General features: G+C 43.1%; 1 pseudogene; it reads left to right on the top strand.

Annotated features, from left to right (window-relative positions):
• The window catches only part of LOC106965758 (40S ribosomal protein S4-like), a 33,379-nt pseudogene extending 16,974 nt beyond the window's left edge, over positions 1-16,405 (top strand).
• The last annotated feature ends 904 nt before the right edge of the window (positions 16,406-17,309 follow it).

Genomic DNA, 17,309 nt, shown 5'->3' with positions numbered 1-17,309 from the left:
GAAGTTCCCTTCTCAAGGCCACTAAGTGAACTCTCAGAGGACAGTCACCCTTCATTTGTGAATGAAACAAATGTACATGTCCTTGATGTACACTCTCGTGTTTACGGTTTCTTTCTTAGTCCCTTAGGTGGGAGGTCCATATTGAGAATGACCTCCTGTTTTCTGATATTCTGATATTCTTCTGTAAGCTCTCTTTTCTTACTACTCCTCTGTGCTGCCCCTCCCTCCCCCTCCCCACAGATGGGAATTTCTCTCGAAGCTCTTCCTTTAACTTGGCCTTCGAGGCATTGCCTCCTTCTGCCCCCACCATCTGGCAGCCTCCCCGCCCCTACACCCCTATGCAATTTCTCCCTTCTTCTTCCCAATATGCTTGTCAGGATGCTTATTGGAAGGTGTGGCTCTTTCTGGGAAGCTTACTTCGCTCTTACATAATAGGCAGCATCTAAAATTAATTGAGCCAAACTGCCATTCAGTCTTGTGGAGTCCAAATAGCAACACAGGGAAAATAATATATATATATATATATATATATATATATATATATATATATTATATATATTATTCCCATCTGACCATCCAACCAAGCACTCCCTCAAAAAAGAAATCACCAGTCGGCCAGATATTTCTCTCCTCAAAATATGTGAGGCCCAGTGGGTGAAATCCATAACCATGGCAGGTCTCTCATCTTGGGACATTTTAAAAAACCTATTTAATACGTACAAACAGGCCATACCTCAGAGAGCCCAAAAGTTTTATATTATGTGTCCTAACCTCAACCTGTCATGCCTTAAAATCAATAATGGCATTTTCATGGGGAGCCTGGGTGGCTGCGTCAATTGAGCATCTGACTTTGGCTCAGGTCATGATCTCACCGTTCCTGAGTTCAAGCTCGGTATCTGGCTCTCTGCTATCGGTGTGAGCCCCCTTCAGATCCTCTGTCTCCTGTCCTCTTCTCTCTCTGCACCTCCCCTGCTCGTGCTGTCTCTCTCAAACATAAACACACATTTAAAAATAATAATAATGACAGAGAGGCGCCTGGGTGGTTCGGTTGGTTGAGTGCCAACTTGGGCTCAGGTCCTGATCTCATGGTTCATGAGTTCCAGCCCTGCGTCAGTCTCTGCGCTGACAGCTCAGAGCCTGGAGCCTGCTTTGGGCCCTGTGTCTCCCTCTCTCTCTCTGCCCCTCCCCTGCTCATGCTCTCTCTCTCTCTCTCTCTCTCTCTCAAAAATAAAATAAAAAACTTAAAAACTTAAAAAACTTAAAAATTAAAAAAAATAATGGCATTTTCTGCTTCCTCTTGGTTCCACTTCTACTCATGCCATAAAGAAGAGAAATGAAAGGTTAACCTCATACTGGCTCTATGACATTTTGAGTCTCCCTTCAAATCCTGGAATATCCCCGCGTATGCCCATTCTGGCACAGATCAGAGAATGGCAGGCTCGGGGGATGCCATATGGCCACAAGCCTGCATGTTACACTGGGCCATGCTGGGCCTCAGGTACCCCCAGCCAGGCTTAGATCTGGTCTTGGTCTCAAGGGCCAAAACTGAATTGTAAGAAGCCCTCCGGGGATGCAAGTCCAATCCATGGAGGGCTGTGAATAGATACATCAACCTGGAAGTGTTTCAAGAATCTACATTAATTGAACTGCGTTGTCATCCTGTCAGATCAATCACGAATTAAAGCCCTTTCCTGCTCTAGGATAAGCAGTGAAGTGAATGCTGTTTTCTTCTGTCCGGGCAAGGTGGAGACAATTCCCCTGGCATGGCCTGGGGCTCTTTAGGATACTGGAAGTTTTCTTCCACAAACTTGCAAAACCCCAATAGATACATCACCCATCATGGATGGAAGATAAAGTTTCAGGATTCTTTTCCTGGCATCCAGTAGGTGCTCAATAATTTCAAAGTAAACGTATTCTCAGGTTCTTGAAGTTAAATGTGGGGGTGGAATTGCATCCTGAAACCTCCCTTCTGCTGCCTCTTTTCCCTTCCCCGTATCTTGGAGGTTCTGGCTTTCTACTTATCTCCAGTGTATACCTCCGAAGTCACTCCTGCCTTCCTTCGGGGATTGGGGTGGGGTATGACAACAAAGGTCAACTGAGGTCTCATACTGTTTCCTTAGTGAAGCATAACAATTCAAATCAACTAAATTTAGACTTCAGAACAGCAGAATACTACCAATTATATAGGAGTAAAAGGAGGAAGCAGAGCAGGTACAGAAAGAGTTCGGAATGGAATGGGAAATGGAAAAAATGTAAGGATAAGAAAACAGGAAAGAGGTGGAGAGAGTGAACGGTGATCATCGTACTGGAGAAAAACCTGGCTAGTGGTTTTGTAAACTTTTAAACACTTAAAATTTTTTTCTGATGCCTTATTTTTCTCCCAGTTTTATTAGCATATAATTGACATATAATTGACATATCACATTGTAATACTAGTAGTGTGCAACGTAACGATCTGGTATATGTATATATTGTGAAACATCACCAGGATAAATTTAGTTAATGTCCATTGCCACCAGTGATTTTGTTTAAAGGATTGCTTTCCAGCCTGTGCTTGAGTCCCCTCACTTGTAAACGTGCACCTTCTTCTGAAAACCACTGTGCAGATTATATGGGTTGACAGGTGAAAATACCCCGATTGGCCAGTGGCATATGGTAAAGCCCTCACAAAGGCTAGCTGTTATTTTTTTCCCTTATGGGAGAATCAAGATGATAAAGATGTCATATCTTTACAAATTAACTTTTTAAATAACAAATTAATTTTTAGACTTAACAAAATTACAACAAAGACTCCAGTGGGATGTGGGGTACGGAGAAATTAATAAAATTATTGAGTTAATATGAAAGAATAGAAAACTAATTAAGAACATTTCCCAAAAAATGATTCAGAGAGCTTTTTGACTTGTTATAAAGCAAAACTAATAAAGCAGCAGCAGTAGAGAAGAATTATAGAAAAATCAGCAAAGTGCATGTGCAGTCTTGTATAGCTTCTTTCACAATAAGGAAGCATCACATACCAAATGCTGTTTAAAAATAACTACTTGGGAGCACGACTGAGTGGCTCAGTTGGTTAAGCCTCTGACTCTTAATTTTGGCTCAGGTTACGATCTCATGGTGTGTGAGTTCGAGCCCCACGTTGGGGTCTGTGCCGACAGCTCAGAGCCTGGACCTGATTCGGATTCTGTGTCTCCCTCTCTCTCTGCCCCTCCCCTGCTCACAATCTGTCTCTGTCTCTCTCTCAAAAATAAATAAACATTCAAAAAATAAAAATAAATAAGAATAACTATTTGGAAGGATCTTGGTGGCCTTTTTCGGTCATTTACTCTACACCAAGCATTGTGTTTGCTCTCACACTGGCCTTTGGCAGCTGGTCATTTTAGTTATTACCCAGTGGGCACCATGACCCATAATAAGTATGAAGCAGATTGGTCAAATTAAACTTAAAACCTAAAACCAAAAGGCTAGAAAACACATGTGACTATTTAATTGATCTCAGGAATGTAAAGGGCTTTTTAAAAATTACTTTCTTGGGGGGGTGCCTGGGTGGTTCAGTGGTTGAACGACCGACTTCGGCTCAGGTCATGATCTTGCGGTCCGTCATGATCTCGTGGTCTGTGGGTTCAAGCCCTGGATCAGGCTCTGTGCTGACAGCTCAGAGCCTGGAGCCTGCTTCAGATTCTGTGTCTCCCTCACTCTCTTCTGCCCCCTCCCCCCACCCCCGCTCATGCTCTGTCTCTCTCAAAAATAAATAAATGTTAAAAAAATAAAATAAAATTACTTCCTTTTTTTCCCAAGTTTTATTGAGATCTTGACATATACCATATGTAAGTTTAAGGAGTACATGGTGATTATCTGATAACCATAGATACTGAGGAACGATCACCACAATAACACCTCTGTCCTCTCATGTAATTACCATTTTGTAACGAACTTTTAAGTATAAAAGAAAGGAAAAGGAAAGTTGATGGGACATGCTAAGTTTAAAAAATTAACTTACGTACGCAAAATTGTCCTAAAAAGTAAAAAGGCCATTGGCACATCGGGAGAAATATTTGCAGTAAGTATAACAGAGCACAGGACTATTATCATAAATGTATAAGAATTTGTTGGGATCAAAAAATTCTCAATGAGCCAACAGAAAAGTGGGCAATGAACATTAACAATTAAGAAAGAAAATAATTAATACGGTGGGCAATAAGTATTTGGAAATATTCATACTCAGCAAAATTAAATACAAATTAAAACACTTTTACAACTATCTGGTTATTAAATTTTTTTAAATTTCATAATGCTAGTAAGATAGCCATGTGTCTGATAGACAGCAAGCAAGACTGTAAAAGCATGGACTTTCTAAAAGCAATTTAGCAATCTATTTCATAAGATTTTTTTTTTATCATTCTTAATTTTTAAGCCACAAATTCCACTTTGGGAAATCTCCTCCAAGAAACTAGCTAAATATAGGGTGAAATTTTTTTATAAAGTGAAAAATAAACCAGATACAATGTTGATGTGTATAGTGGAAAGGCTGAGTAAGTTTCATACATCTCTTGATGGAATACTACGTTTCCACTAAAAATAATGTTTTCAGATAATTTTGGAGAAAATATTATAAGATAGAGTTAAGTGACTACAGCAGGACTTCAAATTATACTTGCAACACATTTCCATTAGGAAGCACATTGTCACAGCTTTGAAAAGAGAGAAGATTGGATTGTTTTGTCTTTCATATGCTTTGCTTTATTTTCTAGAAAGTCTACCAAAAGTCGTGTCTTACTTTCATAGTCTAAAAAGGTATTAATTTTTCGTGGTCCTACTTTCTCTACTTTGTGTAACTCCACACGCTTTACGATATAAAAGATGGGTAGAGACAAAAAAAAAACAAGATTAAAATATGAGGCTGATCAAGACATTACTTGAGAACACTAGCATGAGAAGAACAGAAATGCATTTAGTTATGAAGTGTGGCAGGGAGGAGAGAAGAGCCAGAAAAGGAATTTAAAAAGACGGATAGACACTGAATGCTTCGACAGGAGTGAGGACCCGGGGTCAAACCCCAAAATTCACCGAGGCCCTAGGCTTCAGAAAGCATCTGGATTAAAAAGTGACTGGGTTACCATTTTGCCTTCTCATTATGTAAATCCTCACATCTTAAAACTGGAGGCTGAACTCTGAGTAGGTTTTCCAGAGCAGCAGAACAGAGAACATGCTCTAGTTTGAAGCGGTCATTACCAAAGCAGTATCACCCCGAGGGTGACAGGGAGCAAGTCCAGGGCTTCCCGGGCCAGGGGTTCCCACCTGTGTCAGCATTAATTCCTCATCTCTGGCTTGACAATCAGGAGAGTGCTCAGTCCTGAAACCACTGACCTAAAAAGTGTCCCTGTGGAGCCTGTCATTCCGGTGCTATTCTGATGGCTTCTGGGCTGCTTATGACATTCTTGGCAAGCTGTGGTCACCTGGAGACCAGAGCCGTGGTCCCAAGGAGGGTGGGAGGTCCTCCAAGGTCCTCCCTTGGAGGGTCCCTCCAAGGAGGGTAGCAGCCCCTCAGCTACAGTGGTTGCTCCTATGTTGGAACCTGAGCTCGCCATTGCCCAATCTCCTAATTGTTGTTGTTGTTGTTTTTAAAGACTGAGCTAGAAACGTAGATTTTTTAAATGATACGTTTCTTTATTCTTAAGATCGGCAGTAAATCAAAAATATTTAAGACTTGTGCTGGGCAACTCTTTGTGAGCCAAACAGAACATGCTTGTGGGTCTCGTCCAACCCAAAAGCTACAACTTGAGACTTCCATCCTATAGCGTCAGGTGTGACCAAATGGTCTCTATCCTAAAAATAAGGTGTCAGGCTTGGTGAGGGACCAGAGGTGTAAAGGTGAATAAAACAAGTTGTCTGCCTCTCGGGAGGTTCGTGTGTGGTGCAGGAGACAGGGAGGGTAAGTGCAAATACAACGATGTGGTGTTACAGAGAACAGAGGGAAATGCTGCTTTATAGAAGAGGTAGCTTTGCCTGAAGGAAATCAAGGAAGGCTTCATGGAGAAGGTGGCACTAGATTTGGGTGTGTTCTGGGATTCCCAAACAGGAAGCGCTGTAGAGTTTGGTTTGCTTTCCGAGGGCAAGAGTTTATTTGGACTGAACCACAAAGTCAAGCCTTTTCTGATCCATGATCGTTTTCTTATGCAAAGTCAAGCCTTTTCTGATCCATGATCGTTTTCTTAGGAGTGAAAACCAGCTCCATCCTGAAAAAAATGGAAGCAAGACCAAGGAAACAGCAAATAAGGAACAGAAATGGGCAATGTTTGGAGGACTGAAATAAAAATGAAAGAGCGTTTAAAAAAGTATGGAAGGATGAGAAGCTGTGGGAAACAGAATGTCTACATCAGAAGAAATTCAGTAAAATGAGAAGTGAGTTCATAATGGCTTTAAGAAATGCCTTAAAATTCTGGGATTGTTTCAGGGCCCCTGGGTGGCTCAGTCAGTTAAGGAACCAAGTCTTGATTTCGGCTCAGGTCATGATCTCGCTGTTGGAGGGTTCGAGCCCCACATCGGGCTCTGTGCTGACAGTGCAGGGCCTGCTTGGGATTCTCTCTCTCACTCTCTCTCTCTCTGCCCCTCCCCTGCTCTTGTTCTCTTGCTCTCTCAAAATAAATAAACTTAAAAAAAAAAAAGAAACGTCTGGGATTATCTGAACATTTGGTCTCCTGCAGAGGAAAGGTGGACAATATGAGAAATGAATAGTTTCTCAGACTAGGCTATGTGCGTCTAGCAAGGAGGCACTGGTGATTGAAAATATTAATACCTACAGAGTTTTCTCTTAGGATGTAGACTATTCATAACTAATTCTGCACTGCAAACTCTAAATGCTTAATAAGTGTGGTTATAATGCTATCCTGTTTCCCATGTTGAGCTATTTTGGGGACAAACTTTTCACATAATGTCCTAATTAAGTAATCCCAATCAAATATTTGTGGCATTAATTCTTTGGTCACAGCAGTGCTCTGGGAGGCGTATTATCCCTGACTGGATCTGCCTGTGTGCTGCACACCCAGTAGAGAGAAAAGAAGACTTTTAAGAAAAGAAGTGGTTACTCCATTCTTACATACAATTAGCTCATAATTATCCTTCAAAGCAAATACGATTACCCTTTTCATTCTACACATAATTCTTAGGTTGAATATTGCCAAGTTGGGACTCGTGTTCCATTTCAAGGTTTCCCTTGATGCTAATTTTAACCTGAATTCATCTGGATAAAAACATCTAGGAGACAAGAAAGGGACAGCAGCACGATTTTCCCTGAACGCCACTCCTCCAGAAGAGAAAAATGCTTGTAGCCAAGGATACCACGTTGGTCAGGATAGGCTACGTTCTGTTGCAGTAACAAATAATCCTTAAGCCTCCATGGCTTAATACAGCAAAGATTTATGTCTTACTCACATTTCATGTGACAGTGTTTGCATTGCTATGTACTTCCCTGCTCCCTGTGGAGAAGGGAAGAGGATGTAGTGGATCGTGTGCTATCCCCTAAAACTTCTGTCCAGAGATTATCCAGTCGCCTCTCTTTCATTGGCTAAAGCTAGTCATGCTAATCTGACTTCAAAATGGGCAGGGATATGCGACCCTACAGCATACCTAAAAGGAGAACTGCAATATTTATGGGCAGTTTTAATGGCTGTCATAAGCATAATCCCTGGTAAGAGAAATTTCCTTTTCAGGTTCCTGCAAAGTAGAAGCTAATACCTACCAGGCTCTTGATCCATGCCCCAACTTACCACTCAAGAGGAGGCAGAACTTAGGGGGGTATGAAAATGAAAAGATTATCCTTTCCCTCAACAAGTTTTCAGACCAGTGGCAGGGAGGGAGATGATGATAGGCACAAGAGTAGCCACAATATTTTGTAATGATTGCCAGAATGGAGAGAAGCACAGAACAGTGAGATCAAGGGGAAGGATTAAGAGACATACATAAGATATAAATAAAGGCAATTGTGACTGATTAGTTATTGGGCATGAAAGAGAGACAAATCTTAGATGCTTCTCAGGTTTCTGATTTGGTTATCTGGATAGATATTGGTACATTAATCAAGAAAAAGGTCACAGCATTCAGAACAATCTTGGGCAAGAGTAGAGAGAATGTACGAATTTCAGTTGATCCAAGTTGTTCTTGAGTACTGAGGAGATTGAAGCAGAGCGGTCCGGTCACTACCTACACATAGAGGGCTGGACTACTGACAACCATTCACCTTGAGTTGAGCAACTACTTATAGAGGGCCTACTGTATGGAGTATTTTGCAATATGGATACAAAGATAAAACATAATCCATGCCACTGAGGAGTTAATTCTAGTAGGAGCAAAAGACACATCAAATGATAGCTCTGGAAGATGGTCCCTATTATAAGAGTTGTGTAGAGTGCTCTGAGAGACTAGCAGGCTTCTTTTTTTAAAAAAAATTTTTTTTCAACGTTTTTTATTTATTTTTGGGACAGAGAGAGGCAGAGCATGAACAGGGGAGGGGCAGAGAGAGAGGGAGACACAGAATGGGAAACAGGCTCCAGGCTCTGAGCCATCAGCCCAGAGCCTGACGCGGGGCTCGAACTCACGGACCGCGAGATCGTAACCTGGCTGAAGTCGGACGCTCAATGGACTGTGCCACCCAGGCGCCCCATGACTAACAGGCTTCTAACAAAGGTTAGAACATTGATGGTGTTTCTTATTCAAGAAAGTCTTGTAGGTGAGTCTTAGCTGAGTGTAGGAAGTTGGACAGAAGCACTTTGGGCATAGGTAAGCATGTAGTTACAATTGTCTGTAGTTAAAATTCCTGGATTTAGATCCTGGGTCAATTATTTTCTTGTGCAAGTCACTGAAACCTCTCTATACCTCGGTTTTCTAATCTCCAAAATGATGATAATAATAATTTTGTAATACCCATTCGAGGTAATGCTGAGGATTAGATGCAATCATGGTACATGTAAGAGCAAGGTACAAGTCCAAACATACAGCAAGTGCTCAATAAACATCATTATTATTGTTACATTTATTATTTGCAACTTGAGATGGGGGAAGGCTATTACATACAACAGATAGAGGAAAACAAATGTTTATAAAATCATAAAAATAGGTTATTTTGATAGCTATAAGCATTTGGCTATTGTAGACTTAAGGTGTGAGTCAGAAAGAGGTAAGACAGGAACCTGGAAAGGCCACCAGATGGGGGACTGCTCTACTGGAAGAACACCTATTTATGGGTTTTAGGAAAAGGAAAGATGATCATATTTATGTTGTTAAGGACTCTTTCTAGCAGCTGTTTGGAACTGTAGGGAGAAAGAATGGAGCCAAAGCATTCATTAAGCGTATATTGCAATTTTGTAGGTCAAAAATGGATTAAGACTGAATTAAGCGATAATAATGGGTATAGAGCAGAGTAAATGGACTCAAGAAACACTTAGGAAGTAAAACTAGCAAATATTGTGATCAGACAGGGTCAGGGTGAGAGAGAGGGTGTTCTCTCAGCTTTCCTCCTTGGGTTCCAGGAGGATGATAGCGCTACAAACTATGTTAGAAGCCTGGAGAAAAATTCGATTTTGGGGGGAGGGTCGTGTTGTATTTGTGAGACTTAGAAGTGAAAACAATCGGTTGGAGCCTGGGAGAAGTTTAGAGCTACAGATAAATAATTGATGTGTTAATTAAGAGAGTAGGTGATCTCCAGAAGCATGCATCAAGAGGAAAGATCAGAGGCTGAAGGTAAAACTCTGGTGAATCCCTAGGAAACTTAGAAAAATGGCCAAAGAGATTTTAAAAAATAGCAAAGTCTATTCATATGGGAGCTAAGGAAACAGTCATTCACTTATTCAAACAACCAATATATTACACTTGATCTTAGCCAAAAGGTTGAGAAGCGATGAAACAACAAATATATTAAGCATCTACTCTGCCGAGCACTGTGGCCCATATTCAGACAAGAGTGTAGATGAAGTGGACTGAAAATTGTCCGTTATGTTTAGCCATGAGGAGTTTCACTGATGACCTAAATGGGAGCAATTTCTGTGGAATGTTGAAAGTAAAAGCCTGAAAACACGAGTATAAAAAATGGATGATGGGTGAAGAGGAAGAAACAGTAAGAGTAGATAAATTGTGCACAAGCTTTATGTATGAAAATATGTAGTTAAAAGAAAAGAAAGCCAAGTTTGCAAGTGAAAGACGGTGGACGAAGAGAAGACAGTGAGGAATACAGAGAGGGATTTCTCAGATTAGATGGAACTATGAAAGGGGTTACATAGTAGAAGGCAAAAGGAGAGGATTTTCACAAGTAATACACATTTATTTCTGATATCATTTTCATTTCTAAATTTTTAATTTGCAATTTCTATTCCTCTTCTGAGAACTCTATCTTTTCATTGATTTCAAGAGTGTTTGTCTTGACCTTGTGGAACATACATATAATAGCTGCTTGAAAATCTTTATCTGATAATTCTAACATCTGGGTCATCGCAGTTGGCACTTGTTGATTCCCTTTGGAATTACTCACATTTTCCTAGTTCTCTGTAAATTGAATATTTTTTATTATATCATGGACACTTTTAAGATGGTGTTTAGATTCTAGATCCTGTTAAAATCCTTCAAGATTTTTTGAGGAATGTTTATTATCTGTTTGTTTGAGAAGCCTTCAAGCCAGTTGCTTTCAGGTTGCAATTTCTGTCACACCTTCTGGGAGTGATGGTTCCAATACCAGCTAAGTTGTCAAAGCTATTGATATGCTACTTTGGGTCTGCTGTGAGCATGTGCCGCACAGGTAGTCTGAGACCTGGGTGATGGTTTCCATCAAAGCTCAGTTCTCAGAGCTTTTGCTGTGCTCCTTTGGGTCTCTCCTAAGCACAGCCCAAGAGCAAACCTGAAAGTTATTCATTCACAGAATTAGAAGAAACCCTTCTCCAAATGTCTCATCCTCAGAATTTCTCTCATACTCTCCATTTGGAAGGTACCCCTTACTCTGGTTCTCTTGCCACAAAGATGGAGTTTATCTTGGAGTTTTAGCTGCCCGCACTATCACTGCATAATTCCCATGACTGTAGCTACCCCAGACAAATTGGGGAGAAAAAGATAAAGAAAACAGAGTTCCCCTCAGTACTCTCCCGACTGCAGGGGCCCCTTTGCCCAATTCCTCAATCCAGAGGACATGGTTTCTATCAGAGTTCACACATATTGTGCGGCCCACACACGGGCTCCACCAGAGCCCAGCCTCGTGAAACCGTCAGAGAAAAAAAAAATTACCCCCATATTGTTTGGCTCACAAAAGACTATATCTCAGTGTTTGGGCCAGAAAGACAAAATTTATCTCAGAATGTGATATATCCATGGTGCTGCTGTGTCAGGCCCACTGGAGGACTGTCTTTGGTTCAAGTCCATGAAGGGAAAGAGGAAATAACAACAAAAGACACACTCACTGTCCATATGGATCCTTTTTGTTTGTTTTGACTCCTCTCCCTGGTCTGTCTACTTTTGTTTCTTTTTCAGAGTCCTTACACACTTGCATTTTGCATATGGAATGGAGACTTTAGTCATAGTTAGTAGGAAAGATAGACTATAGTAGGCTTACTCCCTCTCAGCTACACCAGAAGTCCCAAGGAATGAATTAAACACTAAGAGAAACCCTGCATAAAATTAAGAGCCTAAAAGTTGGCTCTATATTGGAGGTTTACATACATTCAATGTCCTGTGGGGTCAGAAGCAGGACTGCAGTGGAGTGAGGGGTGAATGAGGGGTGGAGAAGGGGTGAGTGGGGAGTGCAGAAGGGGTGAGTGGGGATGGAAAAGGGGTGAGTGGGGGGTGGAGAAAGGGGGATGAGTGTGGACTATCTAGTTTGATTGTGAAGGAAGGTGAGGACAAGAAGAGCAGTATGAGTGGTTGTGGATGCACATTTAGCAACATCGTTAGAGGACGGAGGAGAGAGGAAGTGCCCAAAGATTAAGGTCCATTGATAGATTTGCCGTTGACAAGATGAGGTAGTTGTCTCTGATTTTCTATTTCCTCCCATTACATAATATGTGAAGTTATCAGCTGAGAATCAGAAGAAGCAGGAATTCTTGAAGACTGAAGAAGAGACATGTTGGATAATCACCTTTCTAAGAAAAAGCAACTTCCCAGGGAAAGATTGGAGCGTTGAGAGGAAGTGAGGAAGGCCCACTATAGTAGTGGTGCTAACCCGAAAATCACATTCATCCATGCTCCTAGCTCCACAAGTTCTTACCTTCCTGTTCTCTAGTGGCTTTGCCCTGCAATCCGCATCTACAGTCCACGACCATAGTCACACACTGTACCCTGTGGTTATCTGCATAGGAGTCCCATCAGAGGTAGGCCTGTGGGAGATAACCTGGGAATGAGGGGTACTGGGGATCCGGTCAAGCCAGAGAGAGGTCACGGCACCATAGAGGAAAGAGCACAGCAGTTAACAAGGAGACTTAGGCTTCCAGACTAGAAAGAAACTCACCAGCCACCAAACTGAAGGTGCTTGGATGGAGGCATAAATGGGTGATGAGCCAAAAGACTGAAAACCTCAGGTCAGGAGTTTAAAACTGGGGAGTGAGAAGTGAAGCACAGGTCAGGAGGCACAAACTTTACACCAACGGGGATCTAGGTGGCCTTTCTTTCTACATAAACTACTATATAGAGTGGGGGGTGGACATTTACAAATAAAGACAGAACCAGCTACTCTGAACTGTCACACCTCTAAAATCAAACCGTACTAGTCTACTCTCTGGCTATCGTCTGTTATCCTTCACTCTTATATTTGCCATTCATCTTCATCACTTACGTTAATCCCACAATTGATCCCTGCATTGTTCTCAGTCCATCAGCCCATCTGGCAGCTCGTGGTTTGCTCCCAACTTGAAACGCTGGCCTTTCATTTCATCCTCTCTTCCCTGGCACCCACAAAGCACTTACCCCATTTCCTTCTTTACACCTGTCCTGAAACCAGCTTCTCTCCACTGTAGCTCAATCCAGTGCTCTGACCTTTCTCTCCAGCTGAAATGCCTTCAAAATACATCACCCACCAGTCACCGTCAGTCATGTCTCCCACTCTGGCACTTAGTTCATGCCACCGTCTTCTCCCTCCAGGGTTACCACAGCAGCCTTCTGGCTAACCTCCCTCCTGATACTCTTTCCCATGACTGGTATCTCGTCTAGTCGATGCTCCCTCCACACAGCCACCAGAGGGAACTTTATAAAACAAGTTAGTTTACATGACTTTCCTGCTAGAACCCTTCAAAGGCTTGCCATTTCCGTGAGGACTCTGGCCTACCTTATTTTACCCAATGACTTGATCCTGCCTGGCCCTTCCACAGAGGTGCCTTCTTCCTCCTCCTCCCTCCCTCTTCTCCATCCACACTGGCTTTCTTGCCATTCCTTGAAAATGACAGGTTAATTCCCACCTCAGGGTTATCGTACCTGCTCTTGTTCCCTCAGCCAAGGTTCCACATACCTTCTCCACCTCATACAGGTCAGGTCAGGCCAGGCTCAAATGTCATCTCTTTGACCCCCTATGTAAAATGGCCTGCCCCCTTTATTACCATCTCTGCTTGGTTTTTTCAGAGTGCTTATCACACTACACCAGCCCACACCAGACCAGAGCTTCTCAAAGGCAAGACCTTAAACCTATCTTGTTTGGCTACTAGATCTGTAATACCTAAAACAGAGCCCAGCGTACCATAGACACTAGATAAATAGCTGTCTGAGCTGTTGAATTAGCAGCATGAAAGTTAATGGTGAGAGTCAGGGTGGGGATGGGGATCGATATCACAAGACCACTTGGGGCAGACAGACTGACCCATGGACATGTTAATGGTTGTTGTCGCATTTGAAAATTTTTAATAAGAGACCTATATTAAAATATGCCATCTAGTTTATTTTAGAGTTGGAGGTCAACGGGACCCGCTAATAGGGTTTGCAAGTATCTTTTGTGTCATCCTCATTTTTGCAAAGAGAATGTTGCACTGTTGCAAGACAAATGTAAATAGCTTAAGCAGAAGTAATTAGGTATATTTTTCACTTTCTGTGGTCCAGATTTGGAATGGTTCCTAGGCATGTGAAATTAGTGACAAGGGAAAAAATGTAAATATATAGCTGATGCAACAAATGTCACAACATGTTTTGCTCTGTGTAACGTTTATCATTTTAAACCACTCCACATATCCCAACAGGAAACCTCCAAAACTTATCACGGCTTTTCTGTGTTTTAGAGGGAAACATAGAGACTTAGCTGGTATAAGAAGCCAGACCTCGGAAATTAGAGTGTAACTGGAAAGGAAAAAGCCGAGCTAAGACAGACAGCCTCAGCGTCTTCATTTATAAAATGTTCAGATTGAACTAGACAATCTTGAAGGACACTTCAAGCTCTTTAGTTCTACAAGTTTATGAAAGTTTTATGTGAGGGGGTGTGTGGATAAGCCACTTCTTCCCACTGACATCAGGCAGATGTTCATTAGATCAGCTTGGTAAGGAAGTCAAAGTGACTGTTATTACTATCATTAATAAAAGGGTTATTGACCGTGCCTGTTCTGGAGATCCACAGATAAGCTATGCACAGCGCCAAATATGAGCCTGCGGTCCCCAGACCAGCAGCACCTGGCAACTGGTTACAATGTAGATTTGTGGGCCCCACCGCAGACCAACTGAATCAGAAACTCTAGGGATGGAGCCCAGAAGTCTGTTTTAACACACCCTCCGGGTGATTTGGATGCATGCCGGTATTTGAGGATGTTGAATCTCTTTGTTTTAAGTTTGTTTATTTCTTTTGAGAAAGATCGAGCAAGCGCAAGTGGGGGAGGGGCAGAGAGAGAGAGGGAGAGAATCCCAAGCAGGCTCCACACTGTCAACTCAGAGCCCAATGCAAGGGCTCGAACCCACAAACCCCAAGATCATGACCAGAGCCGAAATCGAGTTGGACGCTTAATCTACTGAGCCACCCAGGTGCCCCTGATGTCAGTGAATCTTAACAAAGGTCCTAAAAGAACGCAGAGGACAAAGAGCTGTCGGGGACATTTGGACCTTGTCTCACAAGCGGGATTTTAGACAAGGTTGGGAAGACATTTCCATGCAGAGAAACGAGCCGGGGAGGTAGGCAAGATCGGACAGATCCCAAGCCTGACAGCGGCTGGGTGGGCTTGGGGTGGCAGGGCACACTGTCTTTCCAGGGACCTTCGTCCTCTCTGCTCTGTGGTGCCCACACGTGGCGCTAGCAATCAAGGGGCTGAGCGAGGGTGAAGCCGGAACAGTGAGTTAGTGCCTTTACGCTGCAACCTGTGAGCCAGACTGTGCTCATACGCGTGCTGTCCGTGGTTGGCACGGCATTGCCAACATAACCTTGAGCCCACGTTTCAGGATAAGTAGTTTCAACATTACAAAAGAATCTTTATTTTTGGCTTTTTATTAAAGAAATGAATGATTGTTGCTTTTCACCCACTTGCACACGACAATTTTGTTGATGCTAGAAACAGCTGCAAGGTTTTATCGGGTGATGCTTTCTCCTTTGCCTCCCGGCCCCGCTGCTCCCTTTCATGGCCCCAGTAATCATCACCCTTAGACTATTCTTTGTGAAGCACTTGCTCTGTTTTCATGTTTCAAAGATGAGAGACGCAAGAAGGACCGGAAGTGTTGCCTCTTTCAAAACAAATGAGAAAGAGAGTATTTGGAGGGAGAGGGAGAATATGTCTACACAGTTGGTGAAAATTGCAAAGACATTTATGAGAGGGATTTAATAGGAGTAAAACTGAAAGTGACAAACTCTGTCCCGGCAAGACTTCACAAATGAGACCTATTTCTTCGCAAACAGAAAAGGGCATTGAAGAATGAATAGGAGTTTTCCAGCAGAAAATTAACCCCTTTGACAGTCATCCTCTTGATGAAACGTGGGGTCTGAGGCAATTTCTTATTTTAGAAGTGGGCACCTTTCTCTTAATTAAAAGAAATTGATAATCTCTCATCACGGGGACACATAGTATACGGCCATGTTGTTCAAGGCTATGTTTTAATTACCCTGGCCCGAGGCCCTCCTTGAGCCCAGGGGTACCTGCAAGTCCTTTTTAATAAGGAGTTAATGCTCAAGGCTCAGTGCAAAGCCATAGCCGCTCTCATTTGAAAATGACGAGTGGAGATACATTCCATAAATCAAAAGCCTGAGGAAAAATAGTTAACCCAATATGTTCTGAGCTTTTCTGTGCTTCCTTGAGGGGGTTCATTATGAATGAATACTTTGCTAGGTCACTGAAATATTTAAAGGGGAGAAGCAAAAAGCATCAGAAGCAAACCTCGTGTGCATGTCTATGTGTGTTTTTCGAACCAGCGCATTCCTGAAAAGGGCCAGCGCAGGGAAGCCTTCCTTCAGAATGCTGGCCAGCCTCCTAAACAGAAGCCGAGGTAGCAGATACTCCCGCCATTAGCTAATTGAGAGACCCCCGCCTTTGCAGCAGCGGCTTGCTGTCCTGTTCACATCCAGGGGGAGACAAATTCCTCAAGGGGGTGCCCGGGGACGGGTCCCGATGGCCGGTGCCAAGTGCCTCGCAGGTGAGTTAGCGCACACCTGCCGGAGAGGCCCCTGTGCCAGGGACGTGCTCGCAGCGCCGCTCGGCTTGGTCTGTTTGTGTGTCTGTCTTCGAGTGCTTTGCAACTAGACAGGGAGAGTGTAATGGCGTCCCCTCATAGCGGGAGGCCTGGAAAGAGGATGTAAGGGTGATTACTGCTGACAGCTAATGGGGCATCGCCGTCAGAGCCCGTAGTGGAGACGCTGCTTTTGGATGTCAGCTACGTTGGTTCCCATCCCAGAAAATTTCTCATAGGGAACTGATTGATCTTTCAAACAAAGTGACTAGAGAGGCCAGGTTGTTTCTACCTCTTTCTTTTTCGTTCCTCATCCTTAACTCACAGAGACGGAGAGCAGTTTAGCGGTGAAATGTTTGCGGGCAAGGGAAAGGAGGCGAGGTCTTGGCCATCACCTTGTCTTCTGCAGAGAGGGCAGCGGCTGGCGGCGGGAGAAGGCAAAGCCTAAGCCGGCGCGTGTGAAGCGGATGCGCCTGCGCGCGCACTGGCCTCGGGGACTTACACGTGCTCAGCTCAGAGCGCTTCGCGAGGTGCACCCGTGAACTTCTCATGGTGACGTCTACAGTTCATGTCAGTGGACACCACCCGAAATAGATTCGAGAAGAATATAAGAATTAAATACAAATTTTAATAAGAAACATGTGGCCCGCGTGGCTGCCGTGCCTACCTTCCCGCGCTTTCCCTCCGATGGGCCACGCTGGTCCTGCTTCCCGCATGCTCCCTTGGAC

This window comes from Acinonyx jubatus, chromosome A1 (genome assembly GCF_027475565.1).
Source record: "Acinonyx jubatus isolate Ajub_Pintada_27869175 chromosome A1, VMU_Ajub_asm_v1.0, whole genome shotgun sequence".
Taxonomy (NCBI): Eukaryota; Metazoa; Chordata; class Mammalia; order Carnivora; family Felidae; genus Acinonyx; species Acinonyx jubatus.
The sequence above is the reverse complement of the archived record's forward strand: the minus strand, read 5'-3'. Positions and strand labels throughout refer to the sequence as shown.